The sequence below is a fragment of the Equus asinus genome, chromosome 17, assembly GCF_041296235.1.
Source record: "Equus asinus isolate D_3611 breed Donkey chromosome 17, EquAss-T2T_v2, whole genome shotgun sequence".
In the NCBI taxonomy this organism is placed as follows: domain Eukaryota; kingdom Metazoa; phylum Chordata; class Mammalia; order Perissodactyla; family Equidae; genus Equus; species Equus asinus.
In genome coordinates this window covers 32,422,749-32,440,804 of record NC_091806.1, presented here as the reverse complement: position 1 = coordinate 32,440,804, position 18,056 = coordinate 32,422,749, and the positions used below count along the sequence as shown (strand labels likewise).

At 36.6% G+C, this 18,056-nt stretch overlaps 1 pseudogene; it reads left to right on the top strand.

Annotated features, from left to right (window-relative positions):
* The first annotated feature begins 766 nt into the window (after positions 1-766).
* LOC106822139 (olfactory receptor 10Q1-like) lies at positions 767-15,669 on the top strand (annotated as a pseudogene).
* The last annotated feature ends 2,387 nt before the right edge of the window (positions 15,670-18,056 follow it).

Sequence of the window (18,056 nt, the reverse complement as noted above, 5' to 3'; positions counted from 1 at the left end):
TGACAGCTCTACCCACTCTGGCAACCACAAATTTGTTCTTTGTTTCTATTAGTTTGTTTTTTTAGATTTCACATATAAGTGAGATCATACAGTACTTATTTTTCTCTGACTTATTTCCTTTCCAATACAATGTTCAATAGAAGTGATGAGAGTGTAAATTCTTGTCTTCTTCTTGATCTCAAGGGAAATTTTTTAGGCTTTCACCATTCATTATGTAGATTTTTTCATAGATGCCATTTATCAGATTAACGGATTTCCTTTTGATTCCCAATTTGTTTAGTTTTTTTTTTTTTTTTAAATCAGGAATGGATTTTGGATTTTCTCAAAAGATTGTTCAGCATCCACTAGGATGGTCATATAATTTTATTTTGTGTTTATTAATATGGTGATTTACATTTATTGCTTTGGGAATGTTAAAAATTCTTGTATTTCTAGGATAACTTGCACTTGGTCATAGTGTAGTATTCTTTTTATTATCAAAGAAAGTGGAAGATGTTTCTGAGCACTCTTTGTTGGTTAAAAAGTTCACAGACGTGTTGCCTACAGCTCTGCATCTGCCAGTTTTAAAAGGAATTTGTAGTTCTGAGTCATCTAAATTCCTCTATTAAAAAGATTATATACAAAGGCATAAGCAGTGGAAGGAAGATAGAGGAGGCAAAGAAGAAATTTGAGATGTTTTCATCTTCTGAGAAAAATTTTCTGAAAGAAGCAGTTTCCATTTGAATCCAACCCTCAGGATGGAGGACTGGTCAAGAGATTACTAGGGATGATAGCTGCCTGCCTTGAAGAGAGAAAATCAGAAAGTCTGAATTCAGGAGTGATGGTTTGGCGCCTGTGGTATTTGAAACAGTTTATCCCTCCTTTTTCCTGGAATAATTTTATTTTCTTCCTCAGTCTTCCTGACACTACTTTACTCTGATTTTCTACATCCTTGGCTTCTGATCCTCAGAATACATTGCTGGTCCTTATTTCTAAATGTTAGAGTCACTCATGGCTTAATCACATGTGTTTCTCTCTCTCTCTGAAGTCACTCTTCAGGTAATTTCATCTAGACCCATGGATTTAAATACTTATTTTATTAAATACTTAAAGTATTTAAATAAAATTCAAAGTCTCTACCATGACCTACAAGATTCAGCTACTTTGGGCCCCTGGCTACCTCCATGACTATGTCTACTTCTCCCTTCCTTCTCCCTAGTCCTATCCACTTACTATTCCTTGAGGAGGCCAAACTGCTTATTTTATTCAGTTCTCAACTCAAATACCTGAGAGAGGGCTTCCCCAACTCCTGGACCTCTCTACCTAAAATAGCTCTTCCACTCTATGTTACCGTCCATCCTCTGATGCTGCTTTACTTTTCATCATAGGACTTATTGCTGCCTTATATGATAGCCATAATTTATTTATTTGCAAGTTCATTCTCTGTCTCACACACTGTGAAGCAAGAGCCAGGCTAGAAATAATTCTGTCTCATTTCCTTTTGATTCTCACTAGGTATTCAAAAAATATTTGTTTAGTGAATACATAAAAGAATATTTGCTGACACTGTATACATTAGGCATTAAAAGTCATTCTAACCCAGTGTATGGACTTTTTTGGTTTATTTTACTAGCCATGTCTCTTGCATTTGTGTCTCCTACACTTGGATGTCAGGGGTTTCTGTTAATTTATTCATAAAACCACAAACCGGCTTTTCTCAGGTATGGCTAACACAAAAGAACAAGTATAGCATAAAATTTAGCTGACTGTACTTTGCACAAAATCTTTATGCTCTCTAAATCCAATGACATTAATTATTTACTAAATATTGTCTTTGCTTAGGCAGTCTTGAAAATCACTTAAATTATTTTTGTGTCAGTTTCTGTCTTTAGTTTGTGAGTGCACAGAGGTCATGGACTGTGAATTATTCATCCTTGTAGTTCCAGGGACAGACTCAGAGCCTGGCAAGTAGAAAGTTTACAATAGTTGTTTGTTGAAAATGACAAATAGGAGAATGATTCAGAGAAATAGAAACATCTACGTACAGATTTATGCCTCTCTTCTGTGAAAACTTGTCAAGGTTTTCATAAAAGTTTGTGGTCTTCTAGTTTTTTAACCAATTGTCTTTGGTATCCCAAACTTAATCCTAATTGACTTTCCCAAACTTAATCCTAACTACCTTTCTCAGGCAAACTCCTAACTAACATACAAGCATATTCCTAGCCAAATCAGCTCCCCTTTTACTCATTGCTGATGGAGCTTTACCTTAGAATGGATATAACCTCCTGTGGAATCTACTAGTCAGAGGTAATAAAGAAGCACCGACAATTGATTTAAACCAAATGACCTGGTTCTAACCATGGCAGTTCTAATTATATCAAATATGGGCTGATGAAACCAGAATAAAGAGAGAAAAGTAAACATCTTCTCAATCAGTGTTAATGTAACTGAGAAGATTCTGGCACCATGTTAAGCATGATGGCTTAATAGGCAAGACGGGTTATTTTCCTTAAAATAGGAAAATAGAAAAATTCTTCATAAAATGACAGTTACTGTAAAATGTTAAAGCAATACAGGATATAATATGAATCACTCTATCCCATAAAAAAATCCACTATTTTGGTTATATTCCTGTGTAACAAATCACTTCAAAATGTAGGGACTTAAAACGATGAGTCATTTTATTGTTATCTCTCACAGTTCTAAGAGTTGACTGGACTTAGCTAGGCAGTCTTCACTTGGGGTCTTGTGTGCCTTCGGTCAGAACTGAGGCTGGGATCAGTTGAGCATTCACTCACTCGTATGTTGGGTGACTGGCTGGGAAGACTCAAAATCTGTGGGCTGTAACAGCTGGCCTCCTTGGGCATATCTCTCTACCTCTATGTTATCTCTTCACATGGTCTCTCCAGTATGGCAGCTTCAGAGTAGTGAGACTTCTTATATGGTAATTCAGGGTTCCAGAGGTGCATATCCTGAGAGAAAAATGCCAGAGGAAAGCTGTATCAGATTTTCTTAGATAGGCTTGGAGATCATGTAACACCATTTCTGGGCTATGCTATTCGTCAAAGCAGTCCCCAAAGCCCTTCAGGTTCAAGGGCAAAGACATGGATTCCATTTCTTCATGGGGAAGTGGCAATTTTCTTCAAAAGTGTGTGGAAGGGAAAATATTGTGTCCATTTTTGGAAAATATCATCTATCACAACTACTGATAATATTTTCTTGACTCTCCATCACTTTCTACATATTCTGTTTTACATAAATAGATTTTATTGAGACGTACCATTATAAAACCTTCCTTGTTCATGTGAAATCAATTGTTATATTGCAGAAAAAGAAACCGAGGTTAGTAACATGGCTTGTCACACAATGAGTTATCTGCAGAGCTGGAGCAGATACCAAGTCTCTCAATTATAAAGCTAGGAATCTGCTACTCCATGTGGAATATTGAAAGCAGACCTCTGTGATGTTTCATGTTGGAACATCATGGGTGGAATAGGGTGGATTTTGAGGCACTTGAGGAAGACATGTCTCTTAAAAGGCTGGTTTGGTAATCCATATAAAAGCAGGTGGAGTGAAAACTCAAATGAAGCATAAAAGTGTAAGAATTAACATAGAAAAAGACAGGTGGCTGATTGTATATGTCCCCTTAACAAGATTGGATTTTGTAAGTTTTGAGAAGAATAGAGGTCAGCTTAGACTGGGGACAAATAAACCTAGTTTGGTAGGGCAAGTAGATTGGTGTTGGAAACGAGAGAACAGTTACAAAAAAAGGAACACTTTTTCTTTTTTGAGTGTCTATGATATACCAGGCACTAAGGTAGTTGTCTAATATGCATGTCCATTTAGGCGCAAATAGCTTTGAGATCTGGGGATTATTATTCCTATTTCACAGAGGAAGGAGATGAGTTTCAATGTTTTAATAATTTCCCTTAGATCACAAAAGTGGATCACAACATGCTGAAAAGCCAGGATCTAGAACCAGATCTTTTCTTTATGCTGAAGTGCAATTGTCAGAGAAATTAGATTCAATAAGTAGTAATAGTTTGCTCCAGATCTGGAAAAATTTAAAAAGAGGGTTTGGACAGGGAAGAAGAATACACACTTGTGGTTAACTTCAGAGTATTTATAAGGAAGATGTCTGATTCATCAAATATATCTCCATCAATCAGTAGGCATCTAGATTCACAAAATCCCGAAGCTGGACTGGACTCACAGTTCATGTGATTCAGGGATTCTTTATGGCATCAGGGTCACCTTAGGGGTATTTACAAAATACAGTTGCCTGATTCCTTCACTAGAGTCTGAATTAGCAGATCCAGGGTAGGATTTGGAAGAAAAGTAGTCAAACCTGATTTGTGGCCTTTTCTCAGCCTCAGAGAAGTCTGAAGTTTGACCCTCAGACAAAACCCCTTTGCTACTAATTCAAGCATTGTATAGGTGTACACTGCATCCAAGATGTATGACAGTCCAACTGAAATAGCTTCGGTATGAGTCAAGCACTTGTATCTGTTTGTTTAAATTGGTTATGGAGAAATCTACAAGTGATGAATAACCTGTGTTTGCTGAGATGCAGCTGCACCAGAAAATGGGTGCTAGTCACGTAGCCCTAAGGGGGCTATTGATAAGCAAGGCACGATGCCTATGGGATCCCAGAGCTGAAGTTTCCCTGAACTGAGGTGGCCCACACCCATTGAGCACTCTCTCTCTCATGACCATGCACATCCCAAGCATGGAATGACAGGATATTTAGAAGGCATGCCAATGAATCATGAGAGCTCTACCAATTGTCACTGTGTATGTTGTGGGACTGTCGAGTATCTTTTCCTAAATCTTCCTTAAAACTTGATTCTTGGTGTGTCTTGTGAGTATAGTTGCCAGCCAAAACCCAAGACACCACAGCTGGTCAAGCAGAGAAGGCATTGCAGGATCTGAGGCTGTGAATTTTGAAAAAGTTCCTCCAAGTAATTCTGATGTACATCCTCAGTTGGAAACAACTGGGATGAATGGCTTCATTTTATAGATGGGAAAATAAGCTCATGAATCTCGGCTGACATGCCTAAAGTCTCACAGCTACCTGGGGACAGAGTCAGAACTAGAACTGATGTCCTCTATATACATACTCTCTGGTTTTCCATTGAAATACATTCCATTTATATTCATTCATTTTGGTTGTTATTTGGAGGTTGGGCGTTCTAACTAGTATCATTGATTAAAAAAAGAAAGCCCTGTGATTCAAAGCATAAACAACACACATCACATTCATTTTACTTTAAATTAAAACATACAAATAGGCATTTATTCATCAACCTTTTGATATAAAGTCAAGAGATTTACTTTGAGTTTGTGCTGCCTGAAGTAAAAAACTTTCTTTTCATGCATCATGTATAATTTTAGTTGTAGCTTTTGTAACACAGAGTGAACATTTAGACCCATGTCAAATATGAGTGTACCATTATTCAAAATTTTATCATTTTTTTCTTGGTCTTTTATAGTGGTCTGGCTCACATCCTATTTCACAGAAATTTTTAGCAACTTGTAAGTATCAAGTATTTCTCAAACATTCAATTATTAATTTTCATTAAATACCTTTATATTCACAATAACATCGTGTCAGATTTTTAATTTATTTAATAAAATTACATAATTACAAAAATGAATACAAATAGTATAAGTAGGTTTGAGGGAAATTCAACCAATGTAAAGGCATACAACTCAACTTCTGGTTGTAGGAATGCTCAGATATTTTAGAGTATAAGCTATAGGTCTCTTGTGTATCACGAACATCATTTAGTATGTTGAACAGAGGGATTGAGGAGCAGTGATTAATCTGACACATCAGTTAGTGAGGATTAGTTAAGAGACTTTCTACTACATTTCGTTTGGAACTAACTACCTAAAGAATATCTAATTGGTCTTAATTTTTCTATTGGTTCTGTTCTGTTTTCAGTCAGACAATGAAATCTTCTGCATCCTCTCTCTGTCTTGTTGCATCGGGCACATCATGAAACACAATGCTCAACAAAAGTGATGCTAGCCTTTCTATGTCATCATGTGTACACTTGGTTGGATTTTTTTATTATGTAAATGTGAGACTCTGTCTTTAATAGAACATAAACCTCATTTAAACTTATTTTCAGAAATTAAATATATACTTTTCTCTACTTATGTTATTTTACCTTATTTGTTTGCTCACATTTTCCTTTGTTTTCAGCCTTTTGCTCTCTGTAGTAATTTGCTTTTTAAAATCCAATTTTTTGGAATGGACATGCTGAGTTTTAGTCTACTGATAATGGTTATTCATAAATAGACATTTGAATAGATATTTCTCTAATTATCCACATCTATATGAAATATTTCTTGGATCTTTCCTTACATACATTGAGGAAATCACTATTTCATTTTTCCCTTCCTTCTCTATCAATTTTCCAATGACATAATTTGTGATTTTAAATATGCATAACTAGTCTAACTTTCGTATTTTATATTTTTTTCTTCTACTTTTAACAATATTTCCATTAACTATTTAGTGTTAAGTGCATATTTTACTATTTGATTTTTCAAACCAATTTTTTGCATTACAACTTTCCCAATCTAGAATTATATATTCTGATTAATCACCTAGGAACCCAGAGTCTTTGTTGTATAATTTTTAATTAAACTTATTTCCTAAGCCCTTGTAAATCTGAGAAAGTCTTTCTGTTGCTTTTAAACATGAATCACAAATGCTGGGCATAGATTTCTTTCACAGGAATTTGTTTTTCTTAAAACTCTGTAGACATTGCTGTGTCGTCTCTTGGGTTTTTGTATTGAAAATAAAGTTGAAGTCTAACTTGCAGAAGTGCTTAATTTTTACAAATTTTTGCTATCCCAGATGCTTAAAAAAACTGTCTTATTCACCTGATTGTTCTAATGCCTATATCAATTCTGCTATTGCATTTTTAGTTTCCTTGTTGTCTTTTCTTATCTCAGACAGCTCCACTTTCATTTATACCTGACTCCCTTAAAAGTTCCTTTCCTGTGAATCTGTCAAAGTACTAAAGTTTAGGTTCATGTTTGAAAATTTAGAAAAACATATTCAAATGAGAGGAAATATATAAAGAGTGAACATCAGCATGGATTGGAATAAAAAGTGCCTAGGTTTTTTTTTGCAAGACAAGCAAATGCATTTAATATAACACAGCATGAAAAAAGTTCATTGAATTGGGATTTCAGACTCCATGTGGCAATTAAAGTTTAAGAAATTTGTTGTTCAGGTGATTTTCAAAGGAGCATAGACACCATTATCTGAAAAACTATAGAGACAGAGCTCTTTCCAACTGCATATCTGTCTGAGACTGATTTGCTTCATCTTCTCCAACCAAAAGAACATATCACAGCAAATCAAATGCAGGAGCAGATATAAGAATCCAGCTCCCTTCTATTAAGCTGGACAGCAAGTAGAGTCCCATAAATGTGAAATGTGCCCCTTCTCGCAGTAATTGCTTTTGTTTCAGAAAGTAGTCATTTTTTATAAAATATGTTATTATTGTTAGAATGTAATTGTTTGACATTTTTAAATGGATTAATAAATTTCTCACTTTTTTCTCGTTAATTACTTTATTGTGGTCATAATAGCTTATAACATAGTGAGATTTCAGTTGTACATTATTGTGTGCCATACACCATATAAGTATGCTGCTTCACCCCTTGTGCCCACCCTCCACCCCCTTCCCCCCGTAACCACTAATTTATTCTCTTTGTCTGTAAGTTTGTTTATATTCCACATATAAGTGAAATCATATGGTGTTTGTCTTTCTCTGTCTGGCTTATTTCGCTTAACATGATGCCCTCAAGGTCCATCCATGTGGTTGCAAATGGGACAATTTTTTATGGCTGAGTAGTATTCCATTCTGTATGTATACCACATCTTCTTTATCCAATCATCCATCGATGGGCACTTGGATTGCTTCCACGCCTTGGCTACTGCAAATAGTGCTGCAACAAACATAGGGGTGCATAAGTCTCTTTGAATTGTTGATTTCCAGTTCTTTGGGTAAATACCAGTAGTGAGATAGCTGGGTCATATGGTAGTTCTGTTTTTAATTTTTTGAGAAATCTCCATACTGTTTCTAACGGTGGCTGCACCAGTTTTCATTCCCACCAGCAGTGAATAAGGGTTCCCTTTTCTCCACAACCTCTCCAACATTTGTTGTTTTTTGTCTTGGTGATTATAGCCATTCTAATGGGTGTAAGATAGTATCTAAAGGTAGTTTTGATTTACATTTCCCTGAGGACTAGTGATGTTGAGCATCTTTTCATGTGCCTATTAGACAACTGTATGTCTTCTTTGGAAAAACGTTGGTTCATATCTTCTGCCCACTTTTTGATTAAGTTGTTTGTTTTTCTGTGGTTCATTTGTGTGAGTTCTTTATGTATGATAGAGATTAATCCCTTATCGGATATATGATTTGAAAATATTTTCTCCCAGTTGGTGGGTTGTGTTTTTCATTTTGATCTTGGTTTCCTTTGCCTTCCAGAAGCTCTTTAGTCTGATGAAGTCCCACTTGTTTATTTTTTCTTTTGTTTCCCTTGTCTGAGTAGACATGATATTCAAAAAGATCCTTTTAAGTCTGATATCAAAGAGTGTACTGCCTATATTCTCCTTCAGAAGTTTTATGGTTTCAGGTCTCAACTTCAAGTCTTTGGACCATTTTGAGTCCATTTTTGTGCTTGGGGAAAGATAATAGTCTACTTTCATTCTTTTGCATGTGCCTGTCCAGTTTTCCCAGCACCATTTATTAAAGGCTTTCCTTACTCCAGTGTATGTTCTTGGCTCCTTTGTCAAAGGTTACCTGTCCATAAATGTATGGTTTTATTTCTGGACTTTCAATTCTGTTCCATTGATCTGTGTGCCTCTTCTTGTACCAGTATCATGCTGTTTTGATTACCATAGCTTTGTAATATATTTTGAAGTCAGGGATAGCAATGTCACCAGCTTTCTTCTTGTTTTTCAGTCTTGCTTTGGCTATTCGGGGGTTTTTTGTTGCCCCAGATGAATTTTAATATTATTTGTTCTATCTCTGTGAAGAATGTCATTTGGATTCAGGTTGGGGTTGCAGTGAATCTGTAAATTGCTTTAGGTATTATGGACATTTTAATTATGCTTATTCTTCCAATCCATGTGCATGGAATATCTTTCCATTTCTTTATGTCATTATCAGTTTCTTTCAGTAATGTCTTATAGTTTTCTTTGTATTGATCTTTGACATACTTGGTTAAATTTATTCCTAGATATTTGATTCTTTTTGTTGAAATTGTAAATGGAATTGTTTTCTTGAGTTCTTGTTCTGTTGGTTCGTTATTTGAGTATAGACATGCCACTGATTTTTATAAGTTGACATTGTACCCTGAAACTTTGCTGTAGTTGTTGATTATTTCTAATAGTTTTCCAATGGATTCTTTAGGGTTTTCTATATATAAAATCATGTCATCTGCAAACAGCAAGAATTTCACTTCTTCAGTGCCTCTTTATATTCTTTTATTTCTTTTTCTTAACTAACTGCTCTGGCTAAAAAACTCTAATACTATGTTGAATAAGAGTGGTGAGAGTGGGCACCCTTGTCTTGTTCCTGTTCTCAGAGGAATGGCTTTCAGTTTTTCCCTATTGAGTATGATGTTGGCTGTGGGTTTGTTACATGTGGCCTTTATCAAGTTGAAGTACTTTCCTTCTATACCCATTTTATTGTGAGTTTTTATCATGAATGGATGTTGGATCTTGTCAAATGCTTTCTCTGCATCTATGGAGATTATCACGTGGTTTTTGCTCCTCATTTTGTTAATGTGGTGAATCACGTTGATGGATTTGTGAACCATCTTTGTGTCCCTGATATGTATCCCACTTGATCATGGCATATGATTTTTTTCATGTATTTCTGTATTCAGTTTGTCCATATTTTGTTCAGAATTTTTGCACCTATGTTCATCAGCAATATTGGCCTGTAATTTTCCTTCTTTGTGCTGTCCTTACATGGCTTTGGTATGAGGGTTATGTTAGCCTCACAGAATGTGTTAGGAATATTTCCATCTTCCTCAATATTTTGGAATAGTTTGAGAAGGATGGGAAGTAAATCTTCTTTGAATGTTTGGTAAAATTCTCCTGAGAAGCCATCTGGTCCTGGACTTTTATTTTGGGGGAGGTTTTTGATAACTGTTTCAATCTCTTTACCTGTGATTGGTCTATTTGGATTCTCTATTTCTTCTTCATTCAGTCTTGGGAGGTTGTAAGAGTCTAGGAATTTATCCATTTCTTCTAGATTTTCCCGTTTGTTGACAGTTTTTCATAACATACTCATAATCTTTTGTATTTCAGTTCTATCCATTGTAATTTCTCCTCTTTCATTTATAGTTTTATTTATTTGAGCCTCGTCTCTTTTTTTCTTAGTGAGTCTGGCTAAGGGTTTGTCAATTTTGTTTATCTTCTCAAAGAACAAGCTCGTGGTTTCATGGATCATTTTTGTAGTCTTTTTTTCTCAATTTTATTTCTTTCTGCTCTAGTTTTTATTATTTCCCATCTCCACTGAGTCTGGACTTTGTTTGTTCTTCTTTTTCTAATTCTGTTAGGCGTAATTTAAAATTGTTTATTTGAACTTTTTCTTGTTTGTTAACATGGGCCTGCATTGCTATAAATTGCCCTCTTAGGACTGCCTTTTGCTGCGTCCCATATGAGTTTGTATGGTGTGTTTTTGTTCTCATTTATCTCCCAATATTTTTTGATTTCTTCTTTTATTTTTTTTGACAACCCATTGGTTGTCCAGTAGCATGTTGTTTAGTCTCCACATTTTTGTTCCTTTCCCTGCTTTTTCTTGTAGTTAATTTCTAGTTTATAGCATTATGATCAGAGAAGATAGTAGATATGATTTCAATCTTCTTAAATTTATTGATGTTTGCATTGTTTCCCAATATATGTTCTATCTTTGAGAATGCTCCATGCACACTTGAGAAGAATGTGTGCTCTGCTGTTTTTGCATGGCGTACTCTCTATATATCTAAGTTCATCTGGTCTAGCTTTTCATTTAATTTCACTATTTCCTTGTTGAATTTTGTCTGAATGATCAATACACTGATTGAGGTACCCTACTATTATTGTGTTGCTGGTAATATCTCCTTTTAGGTTTCTTAATAGTTGCATTACGTATTTTGGTGCTCCTGTTTTGGGTACATATATATTTATAAGTGTTATGTCTTCGTGCTGTTGAGTCCCTTTTATCATTAAATACTGCCCCTCTATGTCTCTCTTTGCCTGTTTTATCTTGAAGTCTACTTTGTCTGATATGAGTATGGCAACACCTGCTTTCTTTTGTTTGCCATTAGCTTGGAGTATTGTCTTCCATCCCTTCACTCTGAATCTATGTTTGTCTTTAGGGCTGAGATGTGTTTCCTGGAGGCAGCATATTGTTGGATCTTATTCTTTAATCCATGCTGCCATTCTGTGTGTTTTGATTGAAGAATTCATTCCATTTACATTTAGAGTGATTATTGATATATGAGGGCTGAATATTGCTATCTTATTGCATGTATTCTGGTTCTTCTGCATATCCTTTTTTTCTTGTCCCATGTATATTAGGCTATCAATTTGATTAGGTAGTTTTCTATGTTGGTTTTCTTCATTTTCTCCTTGTTTATCATATATGTCTCTATTCTAATTATTTTAGTGGTTACCATTAGGTTCACATAAAAATTGTCAAAGTGATATAGTCCATTTTCTGATTGCCTCTTATTACCTTAGACTACACTGATTCTGTCCCTTACCTCTTCCCCTTCTAATTTATTTTTGTCATATCTTATTCCATCTCATGTTGTGAGTTTGTGGTTATGGTGATGATATAATTTTTATTTTGTTGTTTTCCTTTCCTTTATCCTTGATCTAAGGATTAAGTGTTTACCAACCTGATCTGATGGAGAGTTGCTGATTTCTGATTGTTGCATGCCTATTCATCTCCCTGCTCAGGGCTTTGTAGCCCTTTTCCTGTTTTCTTTTTTTTCCCTTTCGGGTATGAGAGCCTTCTTGAAGATTTCTTGTAGTGGGGTTCTTGTGACAATGAACTCCCTTAGCTTTTGTTTATCTGGGAAATTTTTTATTTCTCTGTCATATCTGAAGGAGATTTTCACTGGATAGAGAATTTTTGGATGGAAGTTTTTGTCTTTCAAGATTTTGAATATCTCATTCCACTCTCTCCTAGCCTGTAAAGTTTCTGCAGAGAAATCCTCTGAAAGCCTGATAGGGATTCCTTTGTAAGCTATTTTCTTCTGCCTTGCTGCCCTTAACATTTTTTCTTTGTCATTGACTTTTGCCAGCTTTACTACTACACACTTCACAGTAGTTCTTTTTACATTAACATAGTTGGGAGTTCTGGTAGCCTCTTTTATATGGATTTCCATCTCCTTTCCCAGGTTTAGGAAATTCTCTGCTATTATTTCTTTGAACAAGCTTTCTGCTCCATTCTCCTTTTCTTGCCCCTCTGTAATACCTATAATCTTTATGTTGCATTTCCTATTGAGTCAGATATTTCTCTGAGAGCCAATTTATTTCTTTTTAGTCTTAGTTGTCTCTTCTCCTCCCTCTGAAGCATTTCTATAGTATTGTCTTCTAAATTGCTAGTTTGGTTTTCCATATTGTCAGTTTTGTTGTTTAGGGATTCCAGATTTTTTTAATCCCATCCATTACGTTTTTCGTCTCCAATAATTCTGATTGGCTCTTCTTTAAAGTTTCAATCTCTTTTGTGAAGAAGCTCCTGAATTTGTTAATTTGTCTTTCTGTCTTTTCTTGTAACTCATTGAGTTTTTTTTATGATAGCTATTTTGAATAGTTTGTCATTTAGGTTATGGATTTCTGTGTCTTTGGGGTTGGCTTCTGAATACTTGTCATCTTCCTTCTGGTCTGGAGATTCTCATATTGCTTGATGGTGTGGATTTTTGTCACCACGTGGCATTATTATCTGGTTGCTGCTACCATGTGCTTCCACTGGGTGAGGATCAGGCACTGTGTAATTGGGGTCCAGCATGATCTGGGGATCCCCAGCTCTGGCCACTGGCTGCTTTTCTCACTGTGTGATGCTCAGGCTGATGGCATATCTGGAGCACTGGGCAGGGGAAGGGGTGTTCTCCTTCCCCTCTGCTTCCCTCAGCCTCTGCTTCTCACTCTGTGTGGAACTCTGAGTGATAGTAGGACTTGAGTACCAGGTGAGGTAAGGAGCACTTTCTTATACCTGCCTGAGTCCCTCAACCGATGCCTCTATCTCTGCATGGTGTTCTGGGCACTCAAGGGGCTCCACCTGCCACTACCTCTTTCTCTGTACAGTGCTCCCCATGATCATGTGGCTAGAGTGCAAGGCTGGAGTGCTAGGTGGGACTAGAGCACCTCTCCCCAGCTGAGCCACTCCTCTAACCAGCCCCTCTCTCACCATGCTACTCTCCTGGTGAACATGGGACTGGAGCATGGAGCTGGTGCACGGGACAGGAATAGAGTGCCCTGCCCCAGCTGAGCTGCTGATCTAACCAGCCCCTCTCTCACCACACCACTCTCACAGCGAATGGGTGGCTGAGAACAAGGCTGGAGCGGCAGGTGGGAACAGAGACCCTCTCCCCAGCTGTGCCCCTCATCTAGCCTTGGGTCACCTCTCTCCACAGAGCTCCTGCTGAGAAGCTTCACTTTCTTCTAGAGGATACAGCCTCACAACCACCACCTTCATATGGCTGCATGGGTCTCCTAAACATCTCTTGTGTTGTGTGTGTGTCCTCTGTTGGTGTTTGAATGTCCCTGTAGTTGTATTTTACAAGAGAGAGTCCAAGGGAAGAGCTCACTCCTCCATCATGCTGACATCACTCAAAAAGTGCCTAGTTTAATATGGACTAAAAACTAGCTGAAAAATAGGCAACTCATGAATAAATTATAGTATAGCCATAAACTAGGATATTACAAAACAATGGAAAGAACAAAGTCTCACTACACAAAACAGCAAGAATAACTTCTGAAGGCATAGTATTGAAGCCAGTTACAATAAAGTACGTACTTTATTGTTACACATATAAATTGAAGCTCAGTTAACCTGATCTTCAGTGATAAAAGTCAAAAGAGAGATAGAGACAGAGAAGACTTGAAAGATGCTTGTAGATTACTGGAATTGTTCTATTTCTTAATCTTTGTAGTGGTTATACTGGCATATTTACCATGTAAAAAATAAATCAAGCTGTACACTTAGGATTTGTGAACTTCTCTGTATGCATGCTATATTTCAGTAAGAATGTTTACCCAAAAGGTGAACAACACATCCATTTATCTCGTTTTGAAAATATCTACCACTATACCACTCTTTAGTTTAATTAAATACAAGCAAAGGATTAGCTTTTTTCCATTGAATTTAAAATACCAGAATAAAAAATGATATTTCTCCAGGAGCATCTACATGTCTTTGTCACAGAAACTTCTATAGATGAGTGTCTATCTTATTCAAGAAGATTTCCACAGAAAAATATACCATACCTTCTATCATGAAATCATTCCAAGCACTGAGACTGGAAACTGGATACTAAATAGGTAATTCCAAATCAAAAGTAATATTTAAAATTCCTGCTGCCCTTTAGGCAAGAAAATAACTCAGTAATGGAATATTCACACTTTTTTGTTCCTCTTTGGCAGGAAATATGTTAGGAGCCCTGTCTTCAATCAATCCAGCCTCACTGAGTTGTGTTCTGAGTGTTCACAGCTGTCACTGAATTCCAGGTCCTTCTCTTCTACCTACTCCTCCTCCTCTACATGATGATCTTTTATGGCAACACAGCCATCACCTGGGTGGTGTGCACACACAGCTCCCTTTGCACCCTAATGTATTTCTTATTATCCAATTTGTCTTTCCTGGACAGCTACTACACCTCTGGTGCTCTTGATGCTTTCTAACATTATTGGGGCCCAGAAGCCCATTCTGTTCACTGGTTGTGGGGCCTAAGTGTTCTTTTTTGTCACCCTTGGCAGTCCTGATTGTTTTCTCTTGGCATTCATGGTGTACAATTGCTACATGGCCAATGGCCACCCACTGCACTACACCCCCATCATGACCCAGAAACTGTGAATCCAGACAGTGTACAGTGCCCTTCAGAGAAAGGAAGCTCACATCCTTAAAATATTTACTCTGTCCTTCTGTGAGCACCACCAGGAAATCAACAACTTCCTTTGTGATGTGCCTCTGGTCCTGCAGCTGGGCTGGCCTGCCCTGAATCTGTGTGCACCAGGCTGTCCTCTATGTGGTAGGCTTCCTTGGGCTGACTTGTCCCCTTCCTGCTTATCTGTGTCTCCTACATATTCATCACCCCTGCCATCCTGTGCATCGTCTCTGCTGAGGGCCACCGCTAGGACTTCTCCACTTGCTCCTTTTACCTACTGTGGTCTTGCTGCAGTATGGCTGTTGCAGTCTGGTCTACTGTTGTCCCCAGACCGATACCTCAGGGGATAAGGACTGCCAAATAGCCTTGGTCTACACCTTTGTCACTTTTGTAAGCCCCTTACTCAACCCCCTTATTTGTACTCTGTGCAACAAGGATGTTAAAGGTGCTCTGAGGAATGACTTCATCAATAAAGCAGCCTCTGACACCAGTTTAAGGCTTAGATGCCAAACAACAAATACACAATTATTATACTTTATCACACTTTGCAGTTGATATTTCTCTCTACCATATTTGTCCCTTGGCCACAATTTGCACTCATTTTCTTGAAGTGCTTTGAATAAAATTTGGACAAAACATTCAATGCAGGAGCTCTGGTGTCCTAACCATACTTTAAAGATCACAGCTCACCATGGTCACACCCAGGGCAATTGTTCTATCAAGAACTTCCCCATACACTCTGGGAATAAGGGTTGATACATTTAGACATCTTGCCTCTTGAGGAGGAAATAATATTAGTTTATCCTGTGAAATGTACCTTAAACAATGACTATTAATACAGACATATGTTTTACTCAAAGAAATATATTATTGTTTTAGATTTCAATGTATGGCAAACAATAGCTTATTTAATGCATCAATTTCCTTCCTTCCATATATCCCAACTGGTCACCTTCATTTTCTTTCATTTTGCCATGCCAAGAAGTGGTCAGGAATTGGCATTCATTGACTAGTCATCTACTGTGTGCCAGTCATGCTAGAGTACAGAAAACTGCCTCTGGTTGATGCCAACCCTGCATGCATGAACCATTTATGCTTGTGACTTTCACAATGCCTCTGCTGTTCCTCCTTCCTCACCTCTTCTTGTGCCTTCATAATGGCTGCTGCTCGTAGATCCATTGAGTAGGTGGTGCCACTATTTCTCCCACCCTGTAACGATAGCTGTGACATCTTCCTATAGCTGTGCTCCAACCACAGATAAACGCTTCTGTCTCTGGCATTCCCAGCTAAACACTTCTCATTTGTGTTAAACCTTGACATGGGTTTAAGGTGTCTCAGCATGCTAAACCTTCTCTTTTATACCCTGAGGAACAATGAGGTGAAGTTGGCTCCAGAGACAGTTCTTAACAGGAAGCACCTTTCCCAGAATGACTAGAGGAGGGGACAACCCATTAGGCATGGGTCTGGATCCAGCCCATAAAACTGACTTTAGCAACTCCTAACTAAAGGAAGAGAGTAAGAGTGTCTGCCAGTGGATATTAAAACTGATCTAAAAAATTGGTATAACCCTTCTGAATGTCATATAGCTAAGTATATCAAAGACCTAGAAAGGTTTATGTTCTTTGATTCAATAATACTTATTCTAACCTCAAAAAATTAACAGCCAAACAAAGCTGAAAATATAAGGTTCTTATATTTATAAAATCAAACTTATTAAAATCTAACTTCCAATATCAGATATATAAAGACAACATACTTAAAATCATATTTAAATTAATATTTAATGATAAAGAGCAATATTTATCATTATAACTATACATGATAGAAGCAAGGTAGAAACATTTATTTATAATATGAGCCCAATTTTGTAAAACTACACACAAAAAATGATGAATAGAAATATAACAAAAAGTTAATGGTTATTGTCTGTGGTTTGTCGAATTAGAATAATTGTTTTCTTCTTTATTCATTTATGAATTTTTCCACGTTTTTTCAAATAAGACTGTGTTACTTTTATAACTGGAAAATGATAATTTCTAAAAGGAATCTAAGACTCTTGTAGATTTATTTGGCACATAAATCTCCCATCTTCATGGCAGGATCCTCCTCCACTTTTCATATTTTTCCTGGATGAACACTTTTTGTTTTGGTTTCTTCTGTTTCTGTTCAAAACTGTTTGATACTTTTAATGTTTTAAGGAATTTCACATGAGGATAGGGATAAGGAGAAGAATCACAAAGTGTTAATTGTTTTACGAATAGTCATGGGTTTAACAATGTATTTGAAATGAATTTGCTTCCACCTAAATGTTGAGGAGAGGAACAGAGCTCTCTACTTGGCAAATTGCTTATCAACATATCTAGGCCAAGTCACGTCAGAACATAATGAATCAATTAAATGTACACACTATGCTAGGCATTGTCTGGAATGCCAACAAAAGGAAAGTTTTCAAGTACATTTTCATGCTTTCTTTCACTTCTATTTAATGTCACAAATCATACATAAAATTAACCGAGAACTCTCGAAGAGAGTGAAATGTTACTCTGTTGGGAAGAAGGCTGTCAAGAGTTTATCAGTTCTTTCAAACGACTTACTGGGCTTTGCCTGGGTATCTTCCTGTACATATTTTAGCTGAATAGATTGAATTCCTCCTTCTTAATGTAATTCTTAATGTAAACCCTTAATATAAGAGTCTTTCTATGTAATTATTACATTTGGAAATTAGAACATTAAGTGGAATATCAGCACATCATGAATAAAGTTTATTAAAAGTTTGTCATTTTAATCCCTGAATGGTATTCCATTGTATGAATATACCACAATTTGTTAGTCTAATTTCTTTATCCATTGTGAGCTTGATTTTATTTTCTCCTCCACACTCTTTTTTCTTGGTCTTTTTATGCTTGACATATGGAATAGGTACTCACCACTAGATGGTTTCT